Consider the following 20032-nt stretch of genomic DNA (forward strand, 5'->3'; position numbering starts at 1 on the left):
TATCAGGCTATGTCAATGCAAAGTGTCAATCCTGCTCTCCTCACATAGGTGCAACTATCGAGAGTGCAGGGTGCCACTCAGCAACATGCACTACCAATGCTATATAGCATTAGGCCACTCCTACAAGAAATGGGCCACCAACACACACCATTCCTTTCCCTTCCGGCCCAAAAGGCACCTGCAAAGGTCTAGGACACATGTCCACTCTCAGAAAAGGCTGAGAGCACACCTGTACCAACGATACCTCATACCCAGCCCTCAGGCCAGGCACTCACTGGTCGTCAGTTAATCTAAAACAAAGGTGTTATCTCCAGAAGGAGAAAACTGGTGCGTAGGGATGAAATTACCACAGAACAACAGGTTTGTTATGATACATTTTTTATCTCCATCCAGTCACACCACGGTTTAGCTGAAGCCTGTGCACAAAGACCTCTTACATTCATCCCTGTACTTTCTGCAATGTTTGAAAGTAAACAAAGCACAAAAAAGATAAGAACACCGTGAGGAATGTCTCAGAAACAGCATTTCTATAAAGTAGAACCTTAGAAAAGGCAAAAAAATTTTTCTATGAGGCTATGCCAATACAAAGTGTCAATCCTGCTCTCATCACATAGGTGCAACTATCTAAAATGCAGGGTGGCACACAGCAAACTGCACTACCAATGCTATATAGCAGTCGCCCACTCCTACAAGAAATGGGCCACCAACACACACCATTCCTTTCCCTTCCGGGCTAAAAGGCACCTGCAAAGTTCTAGGACACATGTCCACTCTCAGACAAGGGCGCGAGCAGACCTGTACCAATGATACCTCATACCCAGCCCTCAGGCCAGGCACTCACTGGTTGTCGGTTACTATACAACAAAGGTGTTATCTCCAGAAGGAGAAAACTGGTGTGCAGGGATGAAACTACCACAGAACAACACATTTGTTATTCCTAGATTCATTCCTTACACCCCTTTGTTGGCACCTGTCCTAGCTGGTTGCGGCTTAGGCCCCACTATTTCAAGGTTCCTTTCTATATTGAAGCTACCGAACCTGTGGATCAGCCCAGCCACTATGGCCCTTTGTGAGCGAGCACAATGATTTACATATGCAAATACCAAGGCCTTTGCGCCAAAGAGCAATGTTGCTTGGAAATCTAAGCTAGCTTTCAGCTTTGTTACTGCCAGGGTTAACACATTTGTGATTAGCATATGAAATTGATGCTTTGTATTCAATCATAAAAACTGTTGTAATCTGGATACACGGATAATAGTGATGTCGCATTAATGCTAATGATTAAGCTAAACAAACTGCACAACCAGCTAAGGTTTTTAGAGGACATGTGAAATCATGAGACATTACATAGAAATACCCATGTAATTGTATTCCTAAACATTGTCAGACTTGTCAAGCAATCTGATCTCACAACAGTGAAGTAAAAGTTAGATTTTGACAGAGGGGGAAGGGCGCAGGAAGCTCCAGCTTACTGCATACAGATCATTGGATTCTGCTGCAGTCTTCACAAAGCACAATCTCGTGGTCCAGTCTAGGAGCACACTATCATATATTCCTCGAATACACACCATGAAAAAAGCCTCGGTCACGGATTAGCGTAGTGCCAGAAGATGCTTAGAAAAGGCTGACACTATTGGGAAATGTGACATATACATCGTGAACACACATCCATCAACTGCACTATGCGCCATGCCAAACAATCATCTGCATAACAATCCAAAAAAAAAATGTTACGTCTCTTAACACATGTGAACATATCCTTGATGTATCATTGTAAAGGCTTTAGGCCTGTCCATATTGCAAATGGCCACTTTATTGCATAGCCAACATTGAGTCTGCTCGATTTAATTATTGCGTTGAGGAAAAGCGCTACATTCCACAACCCAATCGAGAGACAATAACGCTGATGTGTGTTGAAGAATGTAAATAATTCAAAAGTCCTAGACAACGTATCAGTGTTTTTTCATACAAAATAATACTAGCGATTTTCTTGATGATCATGAAGGTAGTTATGATGTGCTGAAAAATATAAGTGAGATCTGTAATTTTTTAAAATAAATATATCATGTTCTCAATCAAATCTCAGATGCAAGTGATTATAGTCGAGAAAAAAAAAAAAATTAAAAGGACATTTTACACACAAAGATTAGGTGCCAGATTATCAGTCAAAGATATAAATCCAAAGGCAGGAATGGATTTAAAAAGAGGACACATCTGAGGCTTTCATTTATGAGCTGATCTCTGTTTTTAGAGTCCATTTCTGTCCTTGGCAGCAAAAAATTTTCACATAGTGTTTCAGGTCCAAACAGTGGCGGTCTTTGGCACCAAGCACCCCAAGCGATCGCTTGGGGCCCCCACCATCCAGGGGGGCCCCCACACTCCGCTCTTGTGCTCAAGACCGCTGGACAGGGACACTGCCCCGCTCGCTGCTACCATCTGAACTGTAACTATGAGCACTCGTAGTATAAGTGTTTGTTTTATTGCGTTATATACTATATGGGAGGGGGACCCCCGGACGAAGACTACGAAACGCGCGTTGGGGTGGTGGCGTCCCGGAGGATATATACTGAAATTACCTGGCAGGTACTGTATCTATGCTGTGTCTCCAAGACAATTGGGGTCAGGAATACTTACAGGCAGCCTTGTATTAGGATGTATGGTCAGACGGATTAGTACTGCTTACAGATATGCACTGGCACTTTACATGATCTGCCTATGTAATGGTGTGTTTAGTTGGTCGGGGACACAGCATGTGCAATAATAGTATAGCATAAATACTACTTGTGGGGATAGCCACTGTTCTTTAATGTTTCGTTTTCTCTTTTTTAAAGAATGAATTGTTTTTAATATTGTATTTAATTAAGATTTTTATTTTTTTGACTACATAAGTTCAGCATTTTCTCCTTTCTTTTTGGACAATTATATGGGAGGGGGAGCACACAGGGGTCTGTTCAACTGGGGTAGCGCACATCGGGGGTCTATATAAATGGGGGGAGCACACAGGGGGGCTATATAACAGGGGGAGCACACAGGGGGATATATATAACTGGGGGAGCACACAGGGGGGCTATAGACTACTGGGGCTTCACAGAGGGGTCTATATACTAGTGGGGGCAGCACACAGGGGGTCTATATACTATTTGGGGCAGCAGAATGGGGTCTATATACAACTTGGAGAGCACAAAGGAGGTTTATATCCAAGTGGGGGAGCACACAGGGGGCTATATACTACTGGGGAGCATACAGGGGTCTATATACTACTGGTGGGGCACACAAGGGGTCTATATACTACTGGTGGGGCACACAGGGGGTCTATATACTACTTGGGGAACATACAGGGGGTCTATATACTACTGGTGAGGCACACAGGTGGTCTATATACTGCTGGGGGCAGCACACCGGGGGTCTATATATACCTGGGGGAGCACACAGGGGTCTGTATACTACTGGGGGAACCACACAGGGGGTTTATATACTACTAGAGGAGCACACAGGGGCCTATATCCAAGTGAGGGAGCACACAGGAGGTCTATATCCAAGTAAGGGAGCACACGTGTGGGGGGGTAAATATCCCTGAGGGAGCACACAGGGGGGCTACATACTAGTGGGGGAGCACACAGGGGGTATATACAACTGGGGGCAGCACACAGTGGGTATATATGAGACTGGGGGCAGCACACAGGGGGTCTATATACAACTGGGGCAGCACACAGGTCTATATACTTCTGGGGGAGCACACGGAGTGGGGGGGGGGGCTATATATAACCGGGGGAACACACAGGGGTCTATAAACTACTGGGGGAAGCACACAAGGGGTATATACTACTGGGGGCAGCACACAGCGGTCTATTGTTGTGGATCGCGTGTCGAGGGGGGGGGGGGGGGCCCAGACACAACTTCGCTTGGGGCCCCAGAAATGCCAAGACCGCCCCTGGGTCCAAAGGTCCCCTACACACAAGAAACAGGCGCCCTGGAGATATGAAAAGGCAAGATTTATGATTGTACATCTTTCTAACTTTGTTTGTTTAAATGAGGATCTTAGCAAACTGTTTTTTCAAACAGAGTGTACCATGTCACCACAGTAAGGTGTCCTCAGGGACATGGACCCTACTCTAACCTAACACAAAATGACCTCTCTGGGCCAGAAGAAGCAGACCACTTGCCATAAAATAACAAAAAAAAAAAAAAAAAAAAGAAATAAAAAAAAAAATTAATATAAAATAAAAAATATGATGTATTGCCTCATACATCAAATACTAGAAATCATAAACGTGGTAGGTGACGAGAAGCCCGAGAGCGCCGTCCACGCCGTGGTTGGCGCCTAAGAACGGCCCTAGTACCCTCAGATGGAGGTGGCATGGCACCAGGTGGCTCTGGGGAAACTGCTGGGGGGACAGGGGGGGACAGAGGTGGGGGCTCAGTGGTCTGAGGGAAAAGGTTCACCTCCTCCGGGATACGTGGCCTCCGTAAGTGTAAACCATACACAGTTTGTAGGATGTGGCCCACGTAGGAAGGGTCGGGGAGAGTATCCGGGTCAATCTGCTCGTGGCACGTCATGACGAAGTCCATTACGAGCCTCGCACTCCGTGCCACAATAGTAGGGAGATCCCGTAAACGGGTTCCCAGATAGTGGCAGAAGAAGTCATTCTGGTCATCTCCCCCATCAAACCGCCTCACAAACTCGATGACAGAATGATCAACCTCAGTCAATGCTGACTCAGGTTCTTCTAGGTCCCTGGGCCGCCTGGTGGTGGTGGTGGTGGACCGCGTCAGTGGCTGACGTGGCCTAGCTGCCAGGGGCACACCACTGGGAGCCGCACCCGATGTGGACAGTGCTGCAGCCTCCTCCTCTTCGGGCATGGAAGTAGAGCCAGAAGGTCCTGGCATCTGCTCCGTGCCCTCAGAAAGAGTCGGGCTGGCTGGCTCCTGTGATGGCGGTGGCGTGGCACTCTCCCCCTCCTGCTGGGGTGCTTCAACGTCTGCACCACCAGCATCCTCTCCTCCAGCTGGCTCCGAAAAATTGCCACTGATTCTGTGGAGAGACAGAAAGGTTAGAGAATCTAGACACATTCACAAAGTCACATTTGTTAATGTTTTTTTTTTTTTACTATTTGCTAACATACAGTATGGTTCCATTTGCTATTTGGTAACAGGAATACATTATGTAGTACTATCAGCATCCTAGGTCAGGACATACAACTGTTTATTCCTAGTCTTTCTGATTAGTGTGTTCTCAAATAAAAAAAGCCGCATATTGTTTGAATAATTGCCCCTTTCTCACTGTGCCAACAATGCTCTCATCTTCATGGCATGTTGTGGCCATGGAAGCATTCTTGTGACCACACAATAACAAGTGTTTTCTCATGTCGGCCATCATGGAGAGGGGCGTCAGTTAGTCATGTCACCAGATACAGAAGCGTCCAGTAACAGGGCTCTGTACCTGTCATTGATCCCCGCAGGCCACACTGACAGTGACAGAGCAGGAGACCGCCCAGCATTGAGTATTCAGGAAGTGAATAGTGTGAGGCGACCACCAGCTCTCTGACTGCTTTGTACAGTAGGACACTAAAGATTGAACATTATCCGCTGGATGGAAAAGGGCATTTCATTCACCATGCTTACTGACTCTGACACCTACAGCACACGCTGAACAACTGAGGGAGTGACCGTGATATGAGAAATTCACAATAATTGGATATTTAGGTGTAGCTCCATGACAGAAAGTCATATATTTTAAATTAATTAGAGGATGCTGAAGCATGAGTGAGAGTGGTGTGTAAGCATTTGGTTAACTGTGTGAGCAAAGGGGCCTATTGGGATTGATCAGGATAGATTAACCCTCTCTGTACAGTCACATACACCATCATGAAGGCTAATAAACATGACACAACTAGGCTAGGTTCAGACTATGTAAGTGTGCGGCTGTATAATTTTTTGGTCCGTACATATCCGGGTGGTCTTGCGGCCGTGTTTGAAAAGCACTTACGGTCTCATCGTAAGAGTACGTCTGTAGTGTTATGAGGCTTCCTGGCTTGTTTCGCCCCGGCCGAAAGCATGTAATTTATTCATGAATCTGCCCCCGGCCCAAATAAGCACACCCACATCCCTATAAAATCTACGCCCACTCGCGAAGTGCGCCCATATGGTTTTTGTCTTAGGCAAAATCAGCCAAAAATTGAGAATGTCGGGCAATAATACTCCGTATGGTCCTGCAAGAAGAATGAGGCTTCTGCGTAAGCCCCTGTTGCTTGGTGTCTTATGGAACCTTCGCCATTATCTTTTCTCAGTAAGTTGATAGATAAGCACTGACCTTTCTGAAACCTGAATCCTGCGTTTTAGGTGCCCAGAGAGTCTACAAACAGCTGACCTTCATGTCACCTCTTCCTGCTCCCTCATCTCCCTCGGCCCCTCCCCCCTTCATAGGCTTATAATGGAGAGAGCAGAGCCCGTCTTCACTAGCTTCTCTGTAATGAAGATGTATTTGCCTGATAATGCACAGATAAGAAGTCAGGGGGGGAGGCAGGGAGATTGCTTCTTGAGTACAGAAGGAGGCTTTTTTGGCTGATAAAACCTAATACAGAGTTTCTTAAAAACGCTTATACTTCGGATTTCTGCAATAAAAAAAAACATGACAGTTACGCTTTAAGTACTGTTGACAAAAGGGTCCTTAAAGTGTCACTGTCGTGAATTTTTTTTTTGCAGAAATCAATAGTCCAGGCGATTTTAAGAAACTTTGTAATTGGGTTTATTATCCGAAAAATGCATTTTTATCATGAAAAAGCAGTTTGAAGCTCTCCCCCCTGTCTTCATTGTTCTCCTATGGAGAGAGCTAAAGAAAAGACCAAAACAGGACAACAAAGAGTTAATCTACAAATCCCTCACCCATTATCTGTTCTGACCATCACCAGTGACCTGTCTGAGCTCAGATTACAGCTGTCACCCAGCTCCGTGCCTGTAATCCTCTGTTATCTGCTTTCTGCTGCCGGCTAACTCCCTCCTTCCTCCTCCCCCCTCCCCTCTCCCTAGAGCAGACAGGGTACGTCTCCTGCAACAAGTCACAATTTTCTGATTTTTCAGAGTGGATGAAAAAGAGGAAGGAGGGGGGGACCTGGGAAAAGGCTTTTTACATGCAGATAATGGCAGATTTGGCTAATAAACCCAATTACAAAGTTTCTTAAAATCGCCTGGACTATTGATTTCTGCAAAAAAAAAAAAAACGACAGTGACTCTTTAAATGCAACAGTTGAATACCTTTTCCGACTAATTTACATGTGTAAACAAAGATTTTTATATCTTTTTCTTCTCAGAGGCGAAAAAACGAACAGCGGCGCCGTCAGTATGTTGGACGGCGCTATTGGGTGCACCCGATCAATCTTCGGAGGGAGACCCGTGGCCACATCGGTTGCCTGTATGATGATTTGCGCCGGTAGGTTTTTGTTATAAAAATGCGGTTTAATATTTAAAGCTAATATCATAATGTTAACTTTACTGTAACAGAATTTTTGTAACAAAGTCCATAATGTGCATTCTGTCGTTTTTTTTTTTTTTTTTCGCCTTACAACGTTTGATGTAAATTTCAGCATTTGTTTCCCTATGACATGTTCGTATGATCTGTGTTTGTGTGTCATATTTCAGAGCAATATCTTTCTTCATTTGTTGCAGTCATCCTGACAAATTCCAGGCGTTCGTCCGCCTGCCTATGGAGGCCTTTGATAATTTGCTTTCTATTTTCAGCCCACATCTCCAGAGACAGGACACCCACCTGCGGAAATCCATCCCTCCTGTGGCCCGTCTGCTCATAACGTTAAGGTGAAGAGGCTTTTGTTGATGTTTGACTATTTGTTCATGTATTCAGATTCTTGGCGACAGGGGAGAGTTATGCATCGTTGCACCTCCAATTCCGGGTTGGTAAGTCCACCATCTCTGGAATTGTGAGGTGCACGTGCGGCGTGATCTGGGAGCATTTGCAGCCCATCGTGATGCCCAGTCCGACCCGGGAGATTTGGTTGCAGTCAGCAGCAGGCTTTCAGTCTGTGGCCAATTTCCCCAACTGCATAGGGGCGGTTGATGGTAAGCACATACGTGTGAAGCAACCACCGCAATCAGGATCACAGTATTTCAATTATAAGAAATTTTTTTCTGTGGTCCTGATCGCGGTTGTTGATTCCACGTATCGTTTCCTGGCCATCAATGTCGGCTCCTATGGCAGTACTGGGGACTCCCGGGCGCTACTGAGATCAGAGTTTGGGAGGCGCATACTGTTAGATCGCATGACTCTACCTCCTCCCACTCCTCTTCCGGGTACCACGCATCCCGCTCCATTCGTCATGGTAGGGGATCAAGCCTTCCCTTTACTGAACAACCTGCTGTGCCCTTACCCACGGAGAGGGCTGGATGAACGGGGGAGAGTATTTAACCAGAGGCTGAGCCGGGCACGTAACTTCGTGGAGTGCGCCTTCGGAATCATGACTAGTCAGTGGAGAGTGTTTACCACTGCCCTGCAGTTGAACTTGGGCACAGTTGACATGGTCATTAAAGCTGCCTGTGTTCTCCACAACTACCTTCGAGACTATGCCCCCCCGGATGTGGACGTGGAGACACTGCCAGCTTTAATGCCCCTGTCAACTATGGCCAAGGGAGACAACTCAACCGCGGGATAGTGGTCAGGAACCTCTTTGCTGACTACTTCATGACTCCTGAAGGCACCGTGCCTGTGCCCCTTTCACAGCCTCCGTTATGAGCCACGGCCACAGGACTGATGTTTTTCCGCATGTGTGTCACCTGTCTCTGGGATGTGTCAGCTCTTTTATTTTTATTTTGAATATTTATTTGCTTATATTTAATTTCCGTTATATTTATTTTAACCCAAAACAAAAAAAATTATATTATTTATTTTCTCCTAAACAATGTGTCTGGCTTTTCAATGTATGTCAACCAAGTAGTGTCTGGCCACATAGTTGTAGTGTTCTAAAATACACATAACCTCACTAGATCTACTACTGGGCAGGAATTAGCGAGCATGGTCACATCCTGCTAATGTTCAGAATTGGTTAGTCCTTTCAACCTAGTGTGCAGAAACATTGATTAGAGCCAAACATGTGTATTTCCTATGGAGTGACCAGCAGGGTGCGCACTATATTTCTAACTTTCTAGTCTGGGATATGTAACAGGATCTGATATCTTCTAGGGACACAGCCCATCTCACTTGTTACCAATCACCATTAACACACCACATATATCCCTCCACCCATCACCCAGGTGCTGCAGGTGGATGTAGGGATGGATGTGGTCTACTTATGGTGCGTTTACAGACACATATTTATCAGTAAGATTTTTGATGCCAAAGCCAGGAATGGATTTAAAAACAGGAGAAATCTCAGTCTTTACTTTATCACCTGTTCCCTGTCTACAGTCTGCTCCTGGATTTGGCTTCCAAAATCTGTCAGATAAATCTGCCTGTGTAAACGCACCATTATGTAGTTTGTTGTGTGTACGTTTATATATCCTCCACGTTTGTAGCTAATTAGCACATGCTGGATGTCCTGCAGGAGGATAGTTCGAATAATATCTGACACATTGCTCTATGTCGAAATTAGTGTGTCCTGATGATAAAGATTAATGTAGTAAACTATTATTGATCATCCAAACCCTCTCCTGCTCTGGCCACTTCCTGCCTTGCCCACAGATGTCAGCAGAGAGCAGTGTCAGACATTAAAAACACTGTATAGCAACATTCACTACATCTTCTTAGTGGGTTCACACTACGTGTATTTCAGTCAGTATATTTCAGTCAGTATTGCAACCAAAACCAGGAGTGGATTAAAAACACAGAAAGGCTCTGTTTACACAATGTTGAAATGGAGTGGATGGCCACCATATAACAGTAAATAAGGGCCATTATTTATAAATACCAGCCGTTGTTCGAAAATAACAGCAAATATTTGCCATTAAATGGCGGCCATCCACTCAATTTCTACATTGTGTGAACAGATCCTTTCTGTGTTTTTAATCCACTCCTGCTTTTGGTTGCAATACTGACAGAAATATACTGACTGAAATACACGTAGTGTGAACCCAGCCCACTGCTCTCTGCTGACATCTGTGGGCAAGGCAGGAAGTGGCCAGAGCAGGAGAGGGTTTGGATGATCAATAATAGTTTACTACATTAATCTTTATCATCAGGACACACTAATTTCGACGTAGAGCAATGTGTCAGATATTATTCGAACTATCCTCCTGCAGGACATCCAGCATGTGCTAATTAGCTACAAACGTGGAGCATAGAAAAAACTTTAAAAACACAGAATAGCAACATTCAATACATCTTCGTATGCAAACAAAGTATAAAATGTATTGTTTATAGTATTTGGGTGGTCCTTAGTGGCAGTCAGTAATTATTAATGTGTTTTTAAGGCTTAAACACTGAAACCTAAAGAACTAAAACACAAAAATTACGCTAACAAACATATATCTCAAAATGGATTTATTACATGTAAAACCAAAACACAGATCACATGATAGTGTGTCTGGGTGGATGTGGCAGAGGGTGTGTGCCCACTACTTTTTACCATGTTGACAGGAGGTTGAATAGTGTGCAGAGGCAGTAGTCTGCCCATTATGTGAAGGCCACAGCCAGCCTGACTGTAGTCTGGTAACACAAACATAAAAGGGACATCCCCATCCCCCCAAGCTCTTACTGTCATCCGTAGCTAATGGGATGCCAGACCTTGTAAAGAGTCTGTTGTTGATGTGGTCCTGGTGCGCACAAATGTTATGAAAAGATGAATGCTAGTAATCCTAGGTTGGCACAAGGGCCCTACAGTCTAGCAGACAAGGGGTGGTGTTGGTGGAGGTGAGGAGAGGGAGTGCGGGACGCACACAAATGTTGTTGGACGGTCAAGCCAGATGTGAGTCTCCCTCGCCAGGCTCCACAGGGCCCTCTTGCCATCTTGGTGGTGGAGTCATGGGCAGTGCCTCTGGCAGATGAGGTTCTTCATTCTCTTCATCCGATGAGGCCTCTGCTGGTTGCTGAACTAGTTCTGCTCTGAGGAGAAAAGAACACTGGTCACAATCTAAGATTACAAAATCGGTTTTAGACATTGTTGTAAGTCAAAGTAAACAATATGCATCCAATGCAGTATGTTACTCTGCCTGGTTTAGGAATCTTTTCTTCAATATGTTCAATGTGTCACACTTGAACTTTGATCACTACATTCACACACTGGTACCCCAAAATGCTGGTCTTCACAAACCGACCCGAGTGGAACATTGTTCGGTCCTATGGACGCATTCGGTCCATTGTTTCACCATTATTACTACAGTCCATGCTATTGGCATAAATTTTACTTACTGTTATGTATTCTATCCTGGACTGATCAAAAGCTGTTCCAAAGGCGGTTATGCCACGCTGCATTTGTTAATTATCTTGTGTCCAGCAGGGGGTGCATGATCTTACCTAAGTATATATTACTCTAAAGTGTTCCATAAATATAGTGCTCCCCCTGCAGGACCCTCAATGTATATAATCTCACTAAATATAACACATGTGTATGTCTGCACACATAAGACACTGACCTACTTCTGTCATCATCTGATCCTAGCATGGACAGATGCAATTAAGACACACACTTACTTGCGCCGTCTGCTGGAATTCAAAATGAAACGCAGCATTGGTGCAAAACACAAAGAGGCCAATTCTTCTTGTGAGGCCCCACGCCTCATCAGCTGCCGTCGCTCCCTGATGAATCTGTCCCTCACACTGGACCACCTGGTCTCCACATGTTTGGCTGAAAGCAAAAAGTGTACAGACATTAGTAATATATGAGCGTCAGGTGACCATAACAGTAGAGTTTCTTGTTTGCCATAGTGGCTAAACAACTTACCAATTATTCATTTCTGTAATCTAGTATGCTTGTCCCAATCTGGGTATACAATCCGGGCAACCTCCCTCCATGCGGCACTCCGCCTTAGCCGGTATGTGTACCCAGGCGCAGGCCCGTCCCATAGCAGTGGCCGAGCATGGACCTGAAAATAATCAAAAATTACAGTAAGGTCTTGGAAACACTGATAGATTAAGGTCATAGCTAGTCCACCTATTTAACATGCTACACGCCATGTTTCAGTCAAAATAGTACGTCACTTATGTGGGTGGGTTCTCCAGCTTCCCGTGCAGCTAACTCCCTCCCTCCCTCCTCCCTCCATGATGTCTGCTGGCGGCACATATCATATACACAGTACACTACTACTCACATCATGTCTTCATAGTATAAGGCTAAAATACATCTGCTTACTACTAGGGAATGGCACCCCACAATCCGGCGCGGGGGGCTGGTATCGGATAGCGACCCGGGGGGACACGCCTCCTCTCTGTAGTATCGGCACCTCAGCACTGGGCGTAGCGGGGGGGGGGGGGGGGGAGACAATTGTGTGTCCTGTGCTAGGCTAATGGCTATGTGAGACCATGTAACGCTGCTCAGCTTTGCCATTTCTCCGCCCTTGTCACGTCGTAAGCAGGTGCACTATAAGTGACATAATGGGCGTCCACGCCGCTTTGAACGTGGCTGGTGCGTATTGGGTGTGCTTCCGACGTTACAACGGATGACAAAGTAGAAAGCAGAGCAGCGGTAAAAGCATAAGTAGCCATTAGCCTAGCACTGAACACAATTAGCACAGCACACCAACACTCCGGTTAAACCCCCCCCCCGCTACGCACACTGATGACGTGCATGGACTACAGAGAGGAGGCGTGTCCACGCTGTGTGGCTAGCCTATACCATCCGGATGGTGTGCTTGATTTGAGTGCTATTAAAGCGAACTCGTTATGATGACACTATCAGCACATGATGGCAGGATTTGTACTGTGTATGTGCTATGTGCCGCCAGCAACCATCATGGAGGGAGGGGGGAGGGACTTAGGTGCACGGCCATCTCGCTAACACAACACATAAGTCACGCCCTGGTTTCCCAGCAACATGTGCTCTTACAAGGACAATTCCTCGACTAGCCATTACTTAGAAATAGCGCAGAAAATATTATGTGCGTGACCTCGGCAAAAATAGCTAACACATTCACAGATTTGGAGGACACACACACATAGGAAAAGACAAATCCAGTAATTTATCTATTTCAAGCGCCCCCTGATGGCAAACCCATAGGAATTACACACAATCGTACTTACATTAACTACTATGAGCGATGTATCTTGCCACTAAATCACTATGGACAATCGGTCCGATTAAATAAATCTCAGATAGCATATTGTCGTCATTAAATTATATCAATTTTATTTATTTTTTTGTCTAAACAACAGCCTGTAATTACAGATCTTACTTTTTGACATTAAATAACCTGGGATAAAATCGAAGCATTCGAAATAACATGCATGTAAATGTTAGTGACACAACAACTCAAATTCATACATGAAGTCACAGGCACACACCTCGCTTCTCAGCCTCCAAAGGAGACTATAAATATGTGTATATCGAAGAGCTTAACTATCTAGAACGGACTCACAACACCTCATTAAAAAACTTACTTCCCAGATTAGCTTTACGACGTCTATTATCGAGCAATCAATAACCATCTCTGGGTCCATCAATCAGCCTTTACTGTAAAACAAACTTATTCAGCCAGGTCGTGTTTCAATGTGCAGATGTTCAAATCCAGACAAATCATAAATACCTTGGCTTCTACCCATAGGAACCAAAAATGATACATTTTTTATCTCCATCCAGTCACACCACGGCCTAGCTGAAGCCTGGGCACAAAGACTTCTTACATTCATCCCTGTAGTTTATGGAATGTTTGAAAGTAAACAAAGCACAAAAAAGATAACACCGTGAGGAATGTTTCAGAAACCGCAGTTTTATAATTTCTAACCTTAGAAAAGGAAAAATATTTATTCTATCAGGCTATGTCAATGCAAAGTGTCAATCTTGCTCTCATCACATAGGTGCAACTATCGAGAGTGCAGGGTGGCACTCAGCAAAATGCATTACCAATGCTATATAGTATTAGGCCACTCCTACAAGAAATGGCCCACCAACACACACCATTCCTTTCACTTCTGGCCCAAAAGGCACCTGCAAAGGTCTAGGACACATGTCCACTTTCAGACAAGGCCAAGAGCAGACCTGTACCAACGATACCTCATACCCAACCCTCAGGCCAGGCATTTATTGGTTATCAGTTAATCTAAAACAAAGGTGTTATCTCCAGAAGGAGAAAACTGGTGCGCAGGGATGAAATTACCACAGAACAACAGATTTGTTATTTTTTTTTTTTTTTGAGAGTCGAGGCAACGTGCTCTCATCACCCAGGTGCTACTAAAAAAGTGCACTAGGATGCTGTCTATCGCAAGCCCACTCTAAAAAGAGATGGGCCCCCAACACACCTAATTCCCTTCCCTTCCGGGCCAAAAGGCACCTGCAAAGGTCCAGGACAAATGTCCGCTCTCAGACGAGGCCAAGAGCAGACCGGTAAACAACTACGGCTTGTACCTGAGCGTAACCCAGGCACTCACCGTTCGTCATTCAATCAAAAGGTGGTCACTCCCGAAGGAGAACCGGGGGTGCAGGGAGGCAAGGAGCGCAGATGGCCACACATGCCTCCCCTAGACCTCCGAGGGGTCCCCAAAAGGCGACCGCAACCCGAGAGATCCTAGTGACAAAACAAACGTGGAAAGTGAACACACAGTGACAAAAAGAATAAATAAATCAGACGTGCGCTGTGCAAAACAGCCCGGACATCTGGCCGGATCTATAAAAATTCCTCGTAATTTTCACAGAGCCAGAGGCCGGAAAACTAGAGGTGTGTGCTCAAAGGGGTGTGAATGTGAAGTGCGTGCTCAGTGCCATTCCTCAAATGGGGTCCTACACCCAGTGAGTTCAGGCACCCTGGGGTCACCACTCCCAGGTCACTTCTGCACCTCGACTCTCAACCTCCTCGAAACCTCATGGCCAGATCCAGACGGGCATGACCTACTAGGAAGGCTGATCAGGCCGCACAGCCAACCGTTCTACCCATGCCGTCTGTGTGGTTCTCTGCTCACTTAAGAACAGATACTACACTTGATCTTAGGCAAAAGGCCGAGAAGCGATTTATTATTCCTAGATTCATTCCTTACAACCCTTTGTTTGCACCATGTCGAAGCTGGTTGCGGCTTAGGCCCCACTATTTCAAGGTTCCTTTCTATATTGAAGCTACCGAACCTGTGGATCAGCCCAGCCACTATGGCCCTTTGTGAGCGAGCACAATGATTTACATATGCAAATACCAAGCCCTTTGCGCCAAAGACCAATGCAGATAGGAAATCGACGCTAGCTTTCAGCTTTGTTACTGACAGGGTTAACACATTTGTAATTAGCATATGAAATTGATGCTTTGTATTCACTGAGAAAAAGTGTGGTAATCTGGATACACGGATAATAGTGATGTCGCATTAATGCTAATGATTAAGCTAAACAAACTGCACAACCAGCTAAGATTTTTTAGAGGACATGTGAAAACCTGAGACATTATAGAAATACACATGGAATTGTATTCCTAAACATTGTCAGACTTGTCAAGCAATATGATATCACAACAGTAAAGTAAAAGTTAGATTTAGACAGAGGGGGAAGGGTGCAGGAAGCTCCAGCTTACTGCATACAGATCATTGCATTCTGCTGCAGTCTCACAAAGGCCAATCTCGTGGTCCAGTCTAGGAGCACACTATCATATATTCCTCGAATACACACCATGAAAAAAGTCTTAGTCACGGATTAGCGTAGTGCCAGAAGATGCTTAGAAAAGGCTGAGACTATTGGGAAATGTGACATATACATCGTGAACACACATCCATCAACTGCACTATGCGCCAAGCCAAACAATCATCGCCATAAGAATAAAAATAAAAATGTTAAGTCTCTTAACACATGTGAACATATCCTTGATGTATCATTGTAAAGGCTTTAGGCCTGTCCATTTTGCAAATGGCGACTTTATAGCATAGCCAACATTGAGTCAGCTCGATTTCCTTATAACGTTGAGCAAAAGCTCTACATTCCACAACCCAATCGAGAGACAATAACGCTGATGTGTGTTGAAGAATGTAAATAATTAAAAATTCCGAGACAATGAATCAGTGTTTATTAATGTACAAATATACTAGCGAGTTTATTTATGATCATGAAGCTAGTTATCATGTGCCTGAAAATATAAGTGAGATGTGAATTATTTGTCAAAAAATTGATCATGTTCTCAATCAAATATCAGATGCAAGTGATTATAGTATAGAAAGACAAAAATAAAAAAGCCCATTTTACACACAAACATTAGGTGCAAGATTATCAGTCAAACATATAAATCCAAAGGCAGGAATGGATTTAAAAAGAGGACAGATCTGAGGCTTTCATTTATGACCTGATCTCTGTTTTTAGAGTCCATTTCTGTCCTTGGGCTCAAAATTTTGTCACATACTGTTTCTGGTCCAAAGGTCCCCTACACACAAGAAACAGGCGCCCTGGAGATATGAAAAGGCAAGATTTATGATTGTACATCTTTCTAACTTTGTTTGTTTAAATGAGGATCTTAGCAAACTGTTTTTTCAAACAGAGTGTACCATGTCACCACGGTAAGGTGTCCTCAGGGACATGGACCCTACTCTAACCTAACACAAAATGACCTCTCTGGGCCAGAAGAAGCAGACCACTTGCCATAAAAAAAAGCAAAATATAAATTAAAAAAAATAGAAAAATACAAATAAATTCGATAAAATAAAAAATATGATGTATTGCCTCATACATCACATACTATAAATCATAAAGGTGGTAGGTGACGAGAAGCCCGAGAGCGCCGTCCACGCCATGGCTAGCGCCTAAGAACGGCCCTAGTACCCTCAGATGGAGGTGGCATGGCACCAGGTGGCTCTGGGGAAACTGCTGGGGGGACAGGGGGGACAGAGGTGGGGGCTCAGTGGTCTGAGGGAAAAGGTTCACCTCCTCCGGGATACGTAGCCTCCGTAAGTGTAAACCATACACCGTCTGTAGGAGGTATCCCACATAGGAAGGGTCGGGGAGAGAGTTTCCGGGTCAATCTGCTCGTGGCACGACAGTACGAAGTCTGTTACGAGCCTCGCACTCCGTGCCACATTAGTAGGGAGATTCCGTAAACGGCTTCCCAGATAGTGGCAGAAGAAGTCATTCTGGTCATCTCCCCCATCAAACCGCCTCACAAACTCGATGACCGAATGATCAACCTCAGTCAATGCTGACTCAGGTTCTTCTTGGTCCCGGCGACGCCTGGAGGTGGTGGTGGACCGCGTCAGTGGCTAACGTGGCCTAGCTGCCAGGGGCACACCACTGGGAGCTGCACCAGATGTTGATGGTGCTGCAGCCTCCTCCTCTTCGGGCATGGAAGTAGAGCCAGAAGGTCCTGGCATCTGCTCCGTGCCCTCAGAAAGAGTCGGGCTGGCTGGCTCCTGTGATGGCGGTGGCGTGGCACTCTCCCCCTCCTGCTGGGATGCTTCAACGTCAGCACCACCAGCATCCTCTCCTCCAGCTGGCTCAGAAAAATTGCCACTGGTTCTGTGGAGAGACAGAAAGGTTAGATAATCTAGACACATTCACAAAGTCACTTAATATATATATTTTTTTGGAATTGCTAACATACAGTATGTTTACATTTGTTATTTGTTAACAGGAATACATTATGTAGTACTATCAGCATCCTAGGTCAGGACATACAACTGTTTATTCCTAGTCATTCAGATTAGTGTGTTATAAAAATAAAAAAAATGCATATTGTTTCAAAAATTGCCCCTTTCTCACTGTGGCAACAATGCTCTCATCTTCATGGCATGTTGTGGCCATGGAAGCATTCTTGTGACAACACAATAACAAGTGTTTTCTCATGTCGCACATCATGGAGAGGGGCGTGAGTTAGTCATGTGACCAGATACTCAAGCGTCCAGTAACAGGGCTCTGTACCTGTCATTGATCCCCGCAGGCCACACTGACAGTGACAGAGCAGCAGGCCGCCCAGCATAGAGTATTGAGGAAGTGAATAGTGTGGGGCGACCAACAGCTCTCTGACTGCTTTGTACAATAGGACACAAAAGATTGAACCTTATCCGCTGCATGGAAAAGGGCATATAATTCACCATGCTTACTGGCTCTGCCACCTACAGCACAGGCTGAACAACTGGGGGAGTGACCGTGATCATCAAAATTCACTATAATTGGATATTTTGGTGTAGCTCCATGACAGAAAGTCATATATTTTACTTTCATTACAGGATGTTGAAGCATGAGTGAGAGTGGTGTGTAAGCATTTGGTTGACTGTGAGCAAAGGGGCCTATTGGGATTGATCAGGATACATTAACCCTCTCTGTACAGTTACATACACCATCATGAAGGCTAATAAACATGACACAACTAGGGCGTTAGAAATAATGGCAATAGTGTATGTTGCAAAATTATATCTATACATTTCAGAGAATTGTCTTGTCATTCATAGAAAATCTCAACATAAAGCAGAATGTGATGGGGAGTGGATGATATCAGCTGCCACTGAGTATCGAGCAGGTTCAGCTGAATATCCCAAGGCAGACTTTGTAGAGAATCGGACCATATAAGATTTTATATCATCAATTAGATATTGGACACTCTATGATACTATATACATTAGCTAATAAGCCAAATATCCTCACAGCCGTTGACTCCGGCTCGGGAGAAAATCCAACAGAGGCGCATATCGCATAGAGGTCGGCTCCCCACCCCTCTCCTCCGTGCGTATCGCCAGGCCTGTATTTAAAGTTCATGCTGCCCTAGGCACTTTGCACGCAGAGGCGCCCCCCCTCACCCCCCCCCCCCCGCCGCGCCGTTACTGTACATGCATGGTATATACCCTAGCACTTGGGTGCCGCTCTGCTTGATGCCCGCTGTTCTCATCAAACAGACGTGATGGAGGAAGGAAGGAGGCCGGGGGACTGGTTCTGTCCAGTGTTGGACTGGGGGACCTGGAGCCACCAATATACAACCAGTGAGACACGACATGCTGACCCCGCTCCTTTCCTGAATTCATCTGTATCTGTGACAAATCTCAGAACACCCTCCATTTATACAGCTCTCAGGGTATGCTGGAAGTTGTAGTCTCTGAGAGGACAACCCTGTAATAAATCACTGTGTGCAGAGGCTCCTGGTGGCTGCAATCTGTGGGTGACAACCATCAGCCCTGAAGGTCCAGCAATACATCTGTCTACAGTGGCAGTTATCATAGGATTGTACTACTGTACTACAACTCCCAGCATATCCTGAGGGCTGCAGACTGTCAGTACATGCTGGGAGTTGTAGTGCCTGCAGCTATTGTAGTTTGGTCCTATACACTGAATGCTTTGTGGCATATAAGAATAAAGAGATCTGTGGGGGCTCAGTGCAGGGAAGTGACCCCAGAACATCACTAATAGGGGATAGAACAAAAACATCTCCCCCTATCCCTATTAGTGATGTTCTGGGGTCACTTCCCTACACTGAGCCTCCACAGATCTATGTATTCTTATATGCTACAAAGCCTCCAGTGTATAATGCACCTAGGACCCAACTACAGCAGCTGCAGGCACTACAACTCCCAGCATATCCTGAGGGCTGCAGACTGTTCTGGGAGTTGTAGTGCCTACAGCTGTTGTAATTGGGTCCTTGAGGCGTTGCGGGAGATCAGAATACATAGATCTGTGGGGGCTCAGTGCAGGGAAGTGACCCCAGAACATCACTAATAGGGGATAGGGGGAGATGTTTTTGTTCTGTCCCCTATTAGTGATGTTCTGCGGTCACTTCCCTGCACTGAGCCCCCACAGATCTATGTATTCTTATATGCCACAAAGCATCCAGTGTATAATGCACCTAGGACCCAACTACAACAGCTGTAGGCACTACAACTCCCAGCAAGTACTGACAGTCTGCAGCCCTCAGGATATGCTGGGAGTTGGAGTGCCTGCAGCTCTTGTAGTTGGGTCCTAGTTTAAAAGTTTGCACTAGTGTACTGTAGTGACCGCGG

At 45.3% G+C, this 20032-nt stretch overlaps 1 pseudogene; it reads right to left on the reverse strand.

Annotated features, from left to right (window-relative positions):
* Positions 1-15031: 15031 nt before the first annotated feature.
* On the reverse strand, positions 15032-15098 carry LOC138802273 (U2 spliceosomal RNA; annotated as a pseudogene).
* Between the last annotated feature and the right edge of the window lie 4934 nt (positions 15099-20032).

This window comes from Dendropsophus ebraccatus, chromosome 9 (genome assembly GCF_027789765.1).
Source record: "Dendropsophus ebraccatus isolate aDenEbr1 chromosome 9, aDenEbr1.pat, whole genome shotgun sequence".
Lineage (NCBI taxonomy): Eukaryota > Metazoa > Chordata > Amphibia > Anura > Hylidae > Dendropsophus > Dendropsophus ebraccatus.